Source organism: Salmo salar, chromosome 13 (assembly GCF_965601325.2).
Source record: "Salmo salar chromosome 13, fSalSal1, whole genome shotgun sequence".
NCBI classification, from domain to species: Eukaryota; Metazoa; Chordata; class Actinopteri; order Salmoniformes; family Salmonidae; genus Salmo; species Salmo salar.
Genome location: NC_138303.1, coordinates 88,957,051 through 88,972,151, shown reverse-complemented (window position 1 = coordinate 88,972,151; position 15,101 = coordinate 88,957,051).

The window sequence follows — 15,101 nt, the reverse complement described above, 5'->3', positions numbered from 1 at the left end:
TCTAAATCATGCACTGGTCTTTCTAACTTAACTTCTGATAACTTTACGTTGCATTTACAATTTTCATTCCAAATAAAACAGCTGGAACTTCCAAAAGAAGTATACCTATTATTTGTGGAGGCCAATTATGAAGAGGAAAAAAAACAATCCATCCCATACTGTTTTTCTAAACAGACAGTAGTGGACTCATCTGCATACAGCAGTTTGACAGTGCCTCATAGGAAGAGGCTCCCTGTGACTTCTCCATGCATTGAGCCACCACTACTAGGCCTAATGTGACAGCTCTTTACAACACATACTGCGTTGCACAGACACACACTGGGTTGCAGAGACTATTACTACTACATTGCTGCTTGGATAATAAGCGGAGCAAGGAATGCTCACGTTCTGGCCAGAATGGGTGCGGAATGAAGTAGCGACAACTCAAGAGGAGGGTAGCCTGGTGGCTGGACATTCATCTGAATCTGTCGGAGAATCAGGAGATAGCTAGCTCCCGATCTGCATGGCTATCATGCATATTCATGATTTGCAGTGCTGCCTGGCTCTCTAAGCAACTCTGCTACTCTTAGTTAGTTTGCCTGGGCCCTCAGCCACAGTGAGGAGTGGAGGACACTGCACAGACCTTGGGGCTCCTCAGCCCTCATTAACAGCAATTAAGAGCCAGTCTGAGACACCGGCTATGCTTAATTGCCAATTACAGATATGTTAGATATGGGTGAAAGTGACAGAGCTATGTTTAGAACACATCAGGGTAAATTGGCAAACCGTGTTTATGCCTTTTAAATGAGACAGAAATGAAAGGTTGGAAAGCATTGAGGTGGTGCTCATATTACGCCTGAGTATCATTCTGCTTTGTATTCACAGCAATTCTTCTGACCATAGAAAGAGAAATGCTTACTGTATGTGCACGTACTAACGGTTACCTTTTCCAAATCATTGCAAAAGATAAGGAAAGCTATTCTCATTTTCTTTTTTTACAATAAAACTTAATGGAGTCAATCAGTCCCTGTGATGTGTGCAGTGGAGAAATGTGTGTCTGTATGGATTTTAGTTGAGGCACTCAGGTGGCTGTCCCCTTCCCCCTCTTGCTCCCTCCTGATGTGCCAACCCTGTGGTGTGGTAATTGACGTGACATATTGATGGGCACTCTCCCGCGGCCAGGGAAACGCGCGCCTGCACACCCTTCCAGTTCGCTAATAATTGCTGATTAAAAACTAGTTAAGAGCCCATGAAGACTCAAATGTGCGTTAACCAAATGACCTTCCGGGACCGGAACTGAAAAACAGTGTGCTTTCCTCCACCAAAGTAAACTGACTGCTTCATCTGTGAATATGGCTGCGAAGCTGTTATTGAAGAAGTGCAGATAAGGAGGAAACAGTAGGGTGGGCTGTGATTGCATATTACTTTTTTTATTTGTCTCCAGAATGTGTTTTGCCAATATCCTTTTTGTCATTCACAGATTCAAATGTGCTTTATCTTTATTGAGTTCTTATCAAGCTGTTTATGAGCTTATATATTAAGGGAAGGTTGTGCACTGCCATACTTACACATTAAAGTGCCTGGCAATGTCTACACCAAGCCTCCATTTGTGGCTGATCTGCTATACGGATCATGCTTGACCTCAATTTAATGAAACAAGTAGGTCATAAAACTATTTAATTCTAAAAACAAGTGTCTTTGCATTAGGTAAAGTCAGTGAAATTGCAATGACCTTAACCAATCAAATGTCTGGTTACATATGAATTATGTATCAAATATTGTTTTGGAAGCATAGAATCAAATCAAATCAAATGTTATTTGTCACATGCACAAAATACAACACCTTACAGTGAAATGCTTACTTTACCAACAATGCTTACAGACACCATTCAAACTGTTTTAGAAAATTCAGAGTGTTTTCTATCCGAATGTGTTAATAATATGCATATCCTAGCTTCTGAGTTGGTGTAGGAGGCAGTTAAAAATGGGCACATATTTTTTTCAAAATGTCTCAATACTGCCCCCGAGCCCCAACAGGTTAAGAAGTTAAGAAGAAAAACGTGTTAAGTAAAAAATAAAAGAAAAAAAAGTAACAAATAATTAAACAGCAGCAATAAAATAACAATAGCAATAGTGAGGCTATATACAGGGGGTACCAGTACAGAGTCAATGTGCAGGGGAACCGGTGTGTCGAGGTAATTGAGGTAATATGCACATGTAGGTAGAGTTAAAGTGACTATGTATAGATAATAAACAGAGAGTAGCAGCAGTGTAAAAGAGCGGTCTGGGTAGCCCTTTGATTAGCTGTTCAGGAGTCTTATGGCTTGGGGGTAGAAGCTGTTAAGAAGCCTTTTGGACCTAGACTTGGCGCTCCAGGTACCGCTTGCGTTGCGTTAGCAGAGAAAACAGTCTATGACTAGGGTGGCTGGAGTCTCTGACAATTTTTAGGGCCTTCCTCTGACACCGCCTGGTATAGAGGTCCTGGATGGTGGGAAGCTTAGCCCCAGTGATGTACTGGGCAGTACTCATTACCCTCTCTAGTTCCTTGCAGTCAAAGGCCGAGCAGTTGCCATACCAGACAGTGATGCAACCAGTCAGGATGCTCTCGATGGTGCAGCTGTAGAACTTTTTGAGGATCTGAGGACCCATGCCAAATCTTTTCAGTTTCCTGAGGGGGAATAGGCTTTGTCGTGCCCTCTTCGTGATTGTCTTAGTGTGTTTGGACCATGATAGTTTGTTGGTAATGTGGACACCAAAAAACAGCCCTGTCAATGAGAATGGGGGCGTGCTCGGTCCTCCTTTTCCTGTAGTCCACAATCATCTCCTTTGTCTTGATCACGTTGAGGGAGAGGTTGTTGTCCTGGCACCACACGGCCAGGTGTCTGACCTGCCTATAGACCTTCCTGTACTCCCTGTCCACTCATGTAGTCATGAGTGGACAGGGAGTACAGGAGGGGACTGAGCACGCACCCCTGAGGGGCCCCCATGTTGAGGATCAGCGTGGCGGATGTGTTACCTACCCTTACCACCTGGGGGCGGCCCGTCAGGAAGTCCAGGATCCAGTTGCAGATGGAGGTGTTTAGTCCCAGGGTCCTTAGCATGGTGATGAGCTTTGAGGGCACTATGGTGAACACTGAGCTGTAGTCATTGAATAGCATTCTCACATAGGTGTTCCTTTTGTCCAGGTGGGAAAGGGCAGTGTTGAGTGCAATACAGATTGCATCATCTGTGGATCTGTGGAAGCTTAGAATCATGAATGCATTTATCAATGAAAAAATATATATAATTGCAGCATTTTCCTGAACTGTCAACTAACTCTAAATGATACCAGTACTAGTCATCCAATTTCCACATGTCCCCAAATTATGTATGACATCTCTTAAAGGCCCAGTGCAGTCAAAAACGTGATTTTGCTGTGTTTTATACACTGCTCAAAAAAAATAAAGGGAACACTTAAAAGACACAATGTAACTCCAAGTCAATCACACTTCTGTGAAATCAAACTGTCCACTTAGGAAGCAACACTGATTGACAATAAATTTCACATGCTGTTGTGCAAATGGAATAGACAACAGGTGGAAATTATAGGCAATTAGCAAGACACCCCCAATAAAGGAGTGGTTCTGCAGGTGGGGACCACAGACCACTTGTCAGTTCCTATGCTTCCTGGCTGATGTTTTGGTCACTTTTGAATGCTGGCGGTGCTTTCACTCTAGTGGTAGCATGAGACGGAGTCTACAACCCACACAAGTGGCTCAGGTAGTGCAGCTCATCCAGGATGGCACATCAATGCGAGCTGTGGCAAGAAGGTTTGCTGTGTCTGTCAGCGTAGTGTCCAGAGCATGGAGGCGCTACCAGGAGACAGGCCAGTACATCGGGAGACGTGGAGGAGGTCGTAGGAGGGCAACAACCCAGCAGCAGGACCGCTACCTCCACCTTTGTGCAAGGAGGAGCAGGAGGAGCACTCCCAGAGCCGTGCAAAATGACCTCCAGCAGGCCACAAATGTGCATGTGTCTGCTCAAACGGTCAGAAACAGACTCCATGGGGTGATATGAGGGCCCGACGTCCACAGGTGGGGGTTGTGCTTACAGCCCAACACTGTGCAGGACATTTGGCATTTGCCAGAGAACACCAAAATTGTCAAATTCGCCACTGGTGCCCTGTGCTCTTCACAGATGAAAGCAGGTTCACACTGAGCACGTGACAGACGTGACAGAGTCTGGAGACGCCGTGGAGAACGTTCTGCTGCCTGCAACATCCTCCAGCATGACCGGTTTGGCGGTGGGTCAGTCATGGTGTGGGGTGGCATTTCTTTGGGGGGCCGCACAGCCCTCCATGTGCTCGCCAGAGGTAGCCTGACTGCCATTAGGTACCGAGATGAGATCCTCAGACCCCTTGTGAGACCATATGCTGGTGCGGTTGGCCCTGGGTTCCTCCTAATGCAAGACAATGCTAGACCTCATGTGGCTGGAGTGTGTCAGCAGTTCCTGCAAGAGGAAGGCATTGATGCTATGGACTGGCCCGCCCGTTCCCCAGACCTGAATCCAATTGAGCACATCTGGGACATCATGTCTCGCTCCATCCACCAACGCCACGTTGCACCACAGACTGTCCAGGAGTTGGCGGATGCTTTAGTCCAGGTCTGGGAGGAGATCCCTCAGGAGACCATCCGCCACCTCATCAGGAGCATGCCCAGGCGTTGTAGGGAGGTCATACAGGCACGTGGAGGCCACACACACTACTGAGCCTCATTTTGACTTGTTTTAAGGACATTACATCAACGTTGGATCAGCCTGTAGTGTGGTTTTCCACTTTAATTTTGTGTGTGACTCCAAATCCAGACCTCCATGGGTTGATAAATTGGATTTCCATTGATTATTTTTGTGTGATTTTGTTGTCAACACATTCAACTATGTAAAGAAAAAAGTATTTAATAAGATTATTTCTTTCATTCAGATCTAGATTGTGTTGTTTAAGTGTTCCCTTTATTTTTTTGAGCAGTATATATACACTGAGTGTACAAAACAGTAGGAACACCTGCTCTTTTCATGACATAGAGACTGACCAGGTGAATCCAGGTGAAAGCTATGATCCCTTATTGATGTCACTTGTTAAATCCACTTCAATCAGTGTAGATGAAGGGGAGGAGACCGGTTAAAGAATGATTTTTAAGCCTTAAGACAATTGAGACATGAATTGTGTATGTGTGCCCTTCAGAGGGTGAATGGGCAAGACAAAATATTTATGTGCCTTTGAATGGGGTATGGTAGTAGGTGCCAGGCGCACCGGTTTGAGTGTGTTAAGAACTGCAACGCTGCTGGGGTTTTCACGCTCAACAGTTTTCTGTGTGTATCAAGAATGCCAAAGGACATCCAGCCAACTTGACACAACTGTGGGAAGCATTGGAGTCAACATGGGCCAGCATCCCTATGGAATGCTTTCGACACCTTCTGAAGTCCATGCCCAGACACATTTATGCTGTTCTGAGGGCAAAAAGGGGTGCAACTCAATATTAGGAAGGTGTTCCTAATGTTTTGTACACTCAGTGTATTTCCACACTATAAGGTTAGAATAATACTGTGAATTTGTTATGATAATGCTCTTTTAGTGTAAGAGCTGTTTGAAAAGACCGCCTGAAATTTCTGCCTGTGTGATGGAGTGGTGAACGAGTTAATAGACCAATAAGAAAGAGTTCCAAACCGTTCTGCCAATAACAGCTAGTTTTCAGTTTTCCCCACTCAGACCATTCCCAGACAGTCCCAGAAAAATTATTGCTTGAGAAATTGCTCTTTGCTAAGCTATTTTTATTTATTTTGGTCATTTTAATTGAAAACAATCACAGTAAGGTACTTCATTGCTACCCAGAAATCATTTGATATTGAGATGCCGGTACCTGGAGGCCCTCTAGACTTGAAGTGATTATAGTAGCAGTAATTAGAAATGGTCCCATGGGCTTTCTGTAGCCTACCACTCCAAAATATGTACAGTATATAGAATCCAGGTAAGGGCCACAGAGCAACTAACACAGAAAATACTGCCATTGTGTTTCTTCTTTCTTGTATTATCTACTACTAAGAAGGTTCATAAAGCTCACGGAACAACAGCTTTGCCCTAGATCAAAAAGCATGCAGCTGTCTGCTCATCATTCATTAATGTTATCACCCTGAAAGATTGGACTCCCTGAAATCAATAACTTCCTTAGAGCAAACTGTATTGAGTAACACGCTTAAGAAGCTGAGAAATACATCAGTTATTGTAGGATGACAGTACGGGAATACTGAAGACACAGCAGAGGTTTCACACTTACCCACAACAACTGGTGGTGCTGTCAATCAAGAGATACATGCAGAGTTTAAAAATACAGTGATAATGTAATTTCAAAGGTCACCTCCCTTATATCAATATTACTGTCAATATGTAGAAAATAGAACACTAGGGCTAGGGTTAGCTCTACTGTCGTAAGTACAATGTATTACCAGTGTAAGGTTGGGGTTAGGGTTAGCCTACTGGTAATACATTGTACTTACAGCAATAGAGCTACCCGTATTCCTAAACCTACACTGGTAATACATTGTACTTACAGCAGTAGAGCTAACCGTATTCCTAACCCTACACTGGTAATACATTGTACTTACAGCAGTAGAGCTAACAGTATCCCTAACCCTACACTGGTAATACATTGTACTTACAGCAGTAGAGCTAACCGTATTCCTAACCCTACACTGGTAATACATTGTACTTACAGCAGTAGAGCTAACCGTATTCCTAACCCTACACTGGTAATACATTGTACTTACAGCAGTAGAGCTAACCGTATTCCTAACCCTACACTGGTAATACATTGTACTTACAGCAGTAGAGCTAACCGTATTCCTAACCCTACACTGGTAATACATTGTACTTACAGCAGTAGAGCTAACAGTATCCCAAACCCTACACTGGTAATACATTGTACTTACAGCAGTAGAGCTAACCGTATTCCTAACCCTACACTGGTAATACATTGTACTTACAGCAGTAGAGCTAACAGTATCCCTAACCCTACACTGGTAATACATTGTACTTACAGCAGTAGAGCTAACCGTATTCCTAACCCTACACTGGTAATACATTGTACTTACAGCAGTAGAGCTACCCGTATTCCTAACCCTACACTGGTAGTACATTGTACTTACAGCAGTAGAGCTAACCGTATTCCTAACCCTACACTGGTAATACATTGTACTTACAGCAGTAGAGCTAACCGTATTCCTAACCCTAACCTTGTACTTGTAAGACATTGTACTTATGGCAGTAGAGCTAACTAACGGTAACCATAAACTTAGGGCTGGATTCAATCCATATCGCCAAAGTATCGCAGAAGATCCGTGTAAAAATGTTAAGATAATTTCTGATTGAACCGACATTTGCATAATTTACCGTGAAAGCAGTCTCCGCGACCGCGGGAACATTGCCTTTAATTGTCAATCGTGCTTTAAAGTGGATATTCAGGGTTACTGATTGAATAGAGCCCTTAACACTCACCCTATCCTTGGCCACAACCATATACATAGATGCACGCACAAACTTACACAAAGGGCTTTAGCTGTAGCAATATTTCCTCCATCCAACCTTCATGCACAGCTGTATAAAATGCATTGAAAAAAATATGCATAGGCAGTGGGATTTCAGAAGAAATAAGGGCCTACTGAAAATGACCATTCAATCATTCATAGCTCATTTCAACATTTCATCGAAGGAAGCAGAAATTGACCAGGGACTGCTTCACTTCAAAGACAGTGCTGACTTGAACCAGTACTTTCATTCAAAATACAAGCCCACATTCATGCCTGTAAAGGAACAACTCTCGATAACAACAATACTTGTCTTCCCTCATCTTTCAGTTACCGCAAAGAAAACACAATCACCCCTTTAGATATCTTAAGAAATATATTCCCTAGAGTAAGCATGTAGAGGACCACCAGGCAACTCATAAAAAAAATCTTAATTTTTTTCAATTTCAAAAACACAGAATCCATAAAACTCTGCACAATGGCAAAAAAAGCAATTTGCTAACAAATGTTTTGACAATGGCTTTCCTTTTTTTACCCGAGCATTCAGAGATGTACGCACAATTTAATACCCACAAACAATCACCATTGTGAATGGATCCACAGATATTCTGTATTTTTTCTCATTATTGTTCCTGTGCTATGGAAAAGTAGTCAATGGCCCATATCACACAAAATACATTATCTCATCCTGCCATCCTCTCCCTCAGTGCACAAAGCTTAATTCATTCCATCTAGGACCAAAACAATATTCACCAGCTTGGTCAGAGGTTATTATGAAAGTCTGTAGCTAATTGTTTTTAAGACAAACTCACCGGCATACTAAACACACTAAAGTGTGATTAGAGAGAGATGCAGAAGTCTGCATAAGCCATCTAAAGTGTGATTTATGGTCCAAGTGTGATTTTGGTCCACCGAACCATGATAACCATGATATTTACAACAAGGTGAATTTGCACATCACAGCGAAGACTTGCTTTGTACATTTTCCAGATGAGCGACATCTCTCTTTTAGGTGATACCATAATCATTATTTATTACTATAAATACAATCCTGAAAAGAACAGGAAGAGTGAATCCAGTAAATTGTGAATTGTCAACATCAGTGAATCTAGTAAATTGTGAATTGTCAACATGAGTGAATCTAGTAAATTGTGAATTGTCAACATGAGTGAATCCAGCTGTGAGTAGCTGTTGAGATAATCTATGTGTGACATAGGCGGGAGGCAGTTGAGTGTGCTGGGCACTTGGGGCTCTATGCTACAAGCAGCCAGAGGTGGGTCACCTGAGGCACAGCCCACAGGCACAGGAAGTTTACCCCACCATTCTCCCAGAGAGCAAGGACAATTTAGTATTCCACACATGGATCAGGGAGTGCAGTGTCACTGTTAATGAAATGCCTTTTGGACTAATCCAGCATTGCATCCTGAATATATTCCATCATATCTCTCCCTCATATCCACTCTCCTCTCCGTGCACTCTCCCCCTCAGGTTATTAATCATGATGGCATGTGATGCTGAAACAGTGGGATATTCAGAAATGTGACTTGCTCTCAGCATGACATGTCTGTTTTTCTCTGTCTGGTGTGTTCTAGGGCTCAAATCCTCTCTCTGGTGGATGGGCCATCACTGTATCCCCTGTGACGTGTTCCACAACACACTGTCGTCAATTTTGAGAACAGCCTCCTTTTTTTGTGTGTGGAATAAAGTTGGAATAGAATAGAAAAATAAATGTATGACAGCAATAATTGACATCGATTTTCGGATTATTTCAATCCAATTTTGTATTTGTCACACACCATGTGCATTTAGTGCCAACCTAATAACATTAATCAGCTAGTAAAAGGAATCCAATGAGTCACTGAGTTCAGACGAGCTGAAGGAAGTACTGGTTTACATTTGATAACACTAACATGATCCCACCCTGTGCACCAGGACCCAGCTGTGATCTGCAGGAGAAGGTTAAAAGTACTTTCTGTTGAATTTGATCCTCTTAAAGATGGCATTAAATATTGATCAGGCTCAGGAATGGTCAATAAGCTGCTATTCAGATATGTCGCTGTGAGCCTGGGAGCCAAAGTCTAGTACCTCCTGAGTCACGACTCACAGCCAAGGGGGAGGACGAGTACAGGCACAGACAGGAGCACCGCCTGCACCCCTTTAGCTACATACACATCCTATTCCAGGAGGGAGCATGGAATTCAAATAAATATAGATTGTGTAACTAAATCAGATCACAAGACACATGTTGAGCAAGTTATCACACACAAAGCTGTTGTACAAAAATAAACAAAATATAAGGGGTTCACCAACATCGTTCTCCGAGAAACATAGAGAGGTTAACAGCTTTGTATTTTACTGGGGGTGGAATCCTACCTTGAGATACAGTGTGTGGATGACATTTTACGAGCTAGGATTCAGACGTGCCTGTTGAATTCAGTTTTCATCTTTCTGCATTTAGGGCTTCTCTCCCTGGTTGAGAAGTTTCTGTTGTTTTCATATCTTGATGGCCAAGGGCAAAAGGTTGAGACACACATCATTCATCATTTCCACAGCAACTGTCCCTGTATTGGACAGCTATGCAATCAGTGGCCCATCAGACCTGCAGTCTGGCTGTAGCCCCTTTGTCTAACTCTGCTTGCCGTCATAGTCAGATAAGATTATCACTGACAACCTCAACTCTGACTGAGCAGCTCCAGTCTGTATGACAAGAAGGAAAAAGGGAGGGGCTTCCTACTTTTATTTCTTTCTCATTCTTTATTTTATTTATACCCCAATCTCCAGAAGGATCCTCTCCTGTCTTGTCAAACTGACGCTCCTATTGTCAAACCCTGCAGAAGGAATTGCCTTTCAGAATCCAATTTGTCAAGGTCAAAGCATGGCACTCCAAGGGAATGCCTTGGCATCTGCATTGAGGTCAGTGGCAACTTTATCAAACCACACATCAGGAGGATTTAAATCTGCACATCAATGCTATGAATGGAGGAGATACATAAAGATGATAAACACTTCAAGAGACATCATCGTCCAACGCCCTGAAATGCAAATGTTTCATGAGATTATTTGTCACGTCAGAAAATTTAAAATCACAAAATACATTTGATAATTTGTTAGTATGGACATTGATTAACTATAAGACTCACATACAATAAAGGAGACCGTGTCAACATTTCAATAAAAAGTCACAAAGAGCTACAGTGAATGAGTATTCCATGACAATGCATACCCATGCAATTTTTGTGCAACTGTGCTTTGGTGAGGGTTATCAGTTTCCATTGTTGAAATTTATTCTCACTATCATATTGCGTCTCTATTCGTTTTCGTTCCATTTTAGTGAGCGACACAGTCGGTAAGTGGGACTCTGGGCTGAGGCTTGGTCATCACCATTTCCTACCACCTACCACTGTCAGAAATGAATCCTGCATGATTTATTTAAAGCAGAAATTAATAAGGTCAGATTCATCATAGTCTTCTTTCTCTTATAGTTTTAATATTTAATGTTAGTCTGAGGACAAAAATAAGCTTTCTCTCCTCCATTCCTGCTTTCTGTGACATCTGTGATATCCCATTACTCATGAGCTTCTTACCATGGAACTCATATATCTACAGTACATACTGTAGGCCTAGAAGGTGCTGTGGATTCATGTACTTAAAGCAGAAAGGGCCTGGATCTGACTGTGAGGATTGACACTGCTTTCAAGGTTATTTTATCTTCAGAGAGAAAGAGCCCTTCAAGGACATAGGAAATGTAGAAAACATAACCATACCCTCTGTAGTTTATATCAAGGCTCTACCTTTCTGCAGACCTTTTGACAAATGTTGTAGAAACAAGTTAAAACATTTTAAATCCTGATATCTTAGACCTCAAGATGTTTTCATGAAGTCCCGACTAAAGACAATCATGTTTTAATGATATTCTTATGAACTAGTCGTTAAATGATAAATTGTGGGTAGCCTCGTTGAAGTCAATGGAGTGGACATTTGAATTGCTTCAGCCAATTACTGACAGATGCTCCTGCAGTGCTGTGTTTGGTGTAGGAGGCCCTGTCTCTCATACAGACACACAGCACACTTAGCTCTCCTCCACATTTGTAATAAGCTCTTAGCTGGCTTTAACGGGAGGTACACAGCAAATTTGAAATAAGAATTTTAACACACACTTTTTTTAGAATAACTTTTTTAGAAATTATATGTGACCCACTGTCACGTCCTGGCCAGTATAAAGGTTAATTAGTATTGTAGTTTGGTCAGGACGTGGCAGAGGGTATTCGTTTTATGTGGTTCGGGGTGGTGTGTTTGTTGAAGGGGCATTTGATTTAGTATTCCGGGGTTTTTGGGCACTGTTTGGCTTCCATGTATTCTATGTTCAGTCTAGTATGTCTGGTTCTATGTTGGGTTAATTGGGGTTGGGGCTCTCAGTTGAAGGCAGGTGTTGTCTATCTGCCTTTGATTGAGAGTCCCATATATTAGGGTGTGTTTGTGTTAGGTGTGGGTGATTGTTCCGTGTATAGTGTAAGTATGCCTAACAGGACTGTCAGGTTATCGTGAGTTTTGTTATCTTGTATACCCATTTTGCGTTTATTAAATGTTCAAAATGAACTACATCAACTCTGCTGCGTATTGGTCATCTTTTTCCGACGATGATTTCGTTATATCGTCCTCCGACGAAGAAATCCCTGACACCCACCTACTCATTCAAGGGTTTTTCTTTATTTTTACTATTTTCTACATTGTAGATATAATAGTGAAGACATCAAAACTATGAAATAACACATATGGAATCATGTAGTAACCAAAAAAGTTTTAAACAATCTAAATATATTTTATATTTGCGATTCTTCAAATAGCCACCCTTTACCTTGATGACAGCTTTGCACACTCTTTGTTTAACACTTTTTGGGTTACTACATGATTCCATATGTGTTATTTCATAGTTTGATGTCTTCACTATTATTCTACAATGTAGAAAATACTAAAAATAAAGAAAATCCCTTAAAAGAGTAGGTGTTCTAAATCTTTGGACCGGTAGTGTAGTTGTTGCAATCATCAATTTTCAGTCACACAAAGTGACTGCTTAAGTGATTGTGTTTGAATTAAAAGTAAACCCTTTATGACCTCACATCATACAATTCAAATCAGACCTGGAAGTCACAATATGCTGACTTGTAAAGTAATGTGTAATTCCTATAGGAAAACAGCCATAGGGAGGACAATCTGCATTCAGAATGATCACTATGGTGAAGACCTTGTCAAGCAAGTACTTAAACCATCTAAACTGGAACAACCATCTCAGTAACAGGTGCAATAAGTACAACCACTTACAGATTGGATTAGTTTAGAAAAATGTAAGTTATTTATCTTATATCAATTAATCAATCAATCTGCATGCAGAAACAGTAACCAGGTTTCCATCCAACCATTTAATGTGAATGAATTACCTGACTCAAAAAATTCACAACCAGACTGATGGAAACAAGAAATCTTGGTTCAATTTAATAAATGTCAACATACAATTTGTTAGTTCGACATGGTGGGGATCTTTTTGTGTCCGTAAAATGAATTATGTGTCAAATTAATTATGCGAGAAATGGCAGTGGAAGCGGCTTTATACACAAGTATTTATATAATAACTATCATATGGGTGGTGGGTGGCCTAGCGGTTAAGCGTGTTGGGCCAGTAACCGAAAGGTGGAAAAATCTGCTGTTCTGCCCTTGAGCAAGGCAGTTAACCCCCAACAACAACTGCTCCCCGGGTGCCGATGTCGAATACAGCAGCTCCCTGCACCGCTCTGATTCAGAGGGGTTGGGTTTAATGTGGAAGACATTTCGGTTGAATGCATTCAGTTGTGCAACCGACTAGGTATCCCCTTTTCCATAAACCTGGAGTCACATGATATGATATGTTGTACTACCACTACGACGTGGAAAAACATTAATAAATTATGATGAACTTGGTGTTGGTTAAGTGATGGATGGTTGTGGTGAGCTTGATGCAAATTTCCAATAAATATTGACAGTATTATTTGAACGCGGGTGACATGATGATTGATGCTTGGCTGCGAATTATCAAATAAAAATGATATTGCTCTTATCCAAATCTCATCACGTAACCTACCCTGTCTACTTTATCAGCAAACTGCTCCAAAACCAGATTGGTCAAGTTCGTGATTTATCGCAACAGTTTTTTGATAAAACCATCCGTAGTGGTGAAAATGCAATGGAAACCCATTTAACTTGTATTCCACTGGTGTTAACCCCACTAGAATCAACACTCAGATATAACACTCACAACACTTTTTACCTCAACACCGAGATTTTAACACCCGCAAATGTATGTTTGCCCTGTCTAACCCACAGCCACAGGTATCCGTCTACAAATAAAGTAATTACACATGATATCTCTTTGTCCAGAAACATTCCTTATTTTTGTCCAGTTACAACAGACATTAGAAACACTGTATTAGTGTAATATAGTATCATATCTCAAGATCCATGTTCATAGTGCTATGATATGGGGGAAGGTTAGTGTTAGGACATAGACAAACACACTATCCAGGTGACACTTCCACACTCAATTTGTCACGTCCTGACCAGTAAAGGGGGTTATTTGTTATTGTAGTTTGGTCAGGGCGTGGCAGGGGGTGTTTGTTTTATGTGTTTCGGGGGTTTTGGTTAATGTTCTATGTTAGTATATTTCTATGTTCTTTCTAGGTCTTCTATTTCTATTTCTATGTTTAGTTTATTGGGTTGACCTTCAATTGCAGGCAGCTGTTCCTCGTTGCCTCTAATTGAAGGTCCTATTTAGTAGGGGTGTTTTTTCCATGGGTTTTGTGGGTAGTTGTTCCATGTATAGCTGTGTAGCCTTACAGGACTGTTTTCGTCGTTGTTTGTTATTTTTGTTCTAAGTGTTCACGTTTATCCAAATAAAAAGGAAGATGAGCACGATACCCGCTGCGCCTTGGTCCACTTTTTACGATGCTCCCGACAGAACTACCCACCAAAAGAGGACCAAGCAGCGGAGGAAGGAGCAGCAGAGGAGCTATGTAGAGTCGTGGACATGGGAGGAAATATTGGCTGGAGAGGGACCATGGAAGAAGGCTGGAGAAAACTGGGAATGTTATGTGGGAACACGGCTGGCAAGGAAGCCTGAGAGGCAGCCGGCACACGGGGAGTTGGAGCAAGTCAGGCAATAGGCCTGAATCCTCGTGCTTATTACGGGGAGCGACAGATCGAGAAAGCACCGAGCTATGCGGAAATGCGCACTGTATTGCCCAGAAGCGTTCAAAGGCCGGTGCAATTGGTGAAAGCTCCTCAGTATGGCCAAGCTATTGTGAGCACTCAGCCAGGAAGGGTTGTGCAGGCCGTATGCTCCAGACCTCCAGTGCATCACCAGGGTCCAGTTTACCCTGTTCCTGCTCCTCGCACTATCCCTGTGGTGCGTGTCACTAGTCCGGCGCCTCCTAAGCCAGTTCCCCGGACCAGGCCTCCAGTGCGTCAGCCCAGTCCAGTACGTCCTGTTCCTGCTCCTCGCACTAGCCCTGTGGTGTGTCACTAGTCCAGTGCCTCCTAAG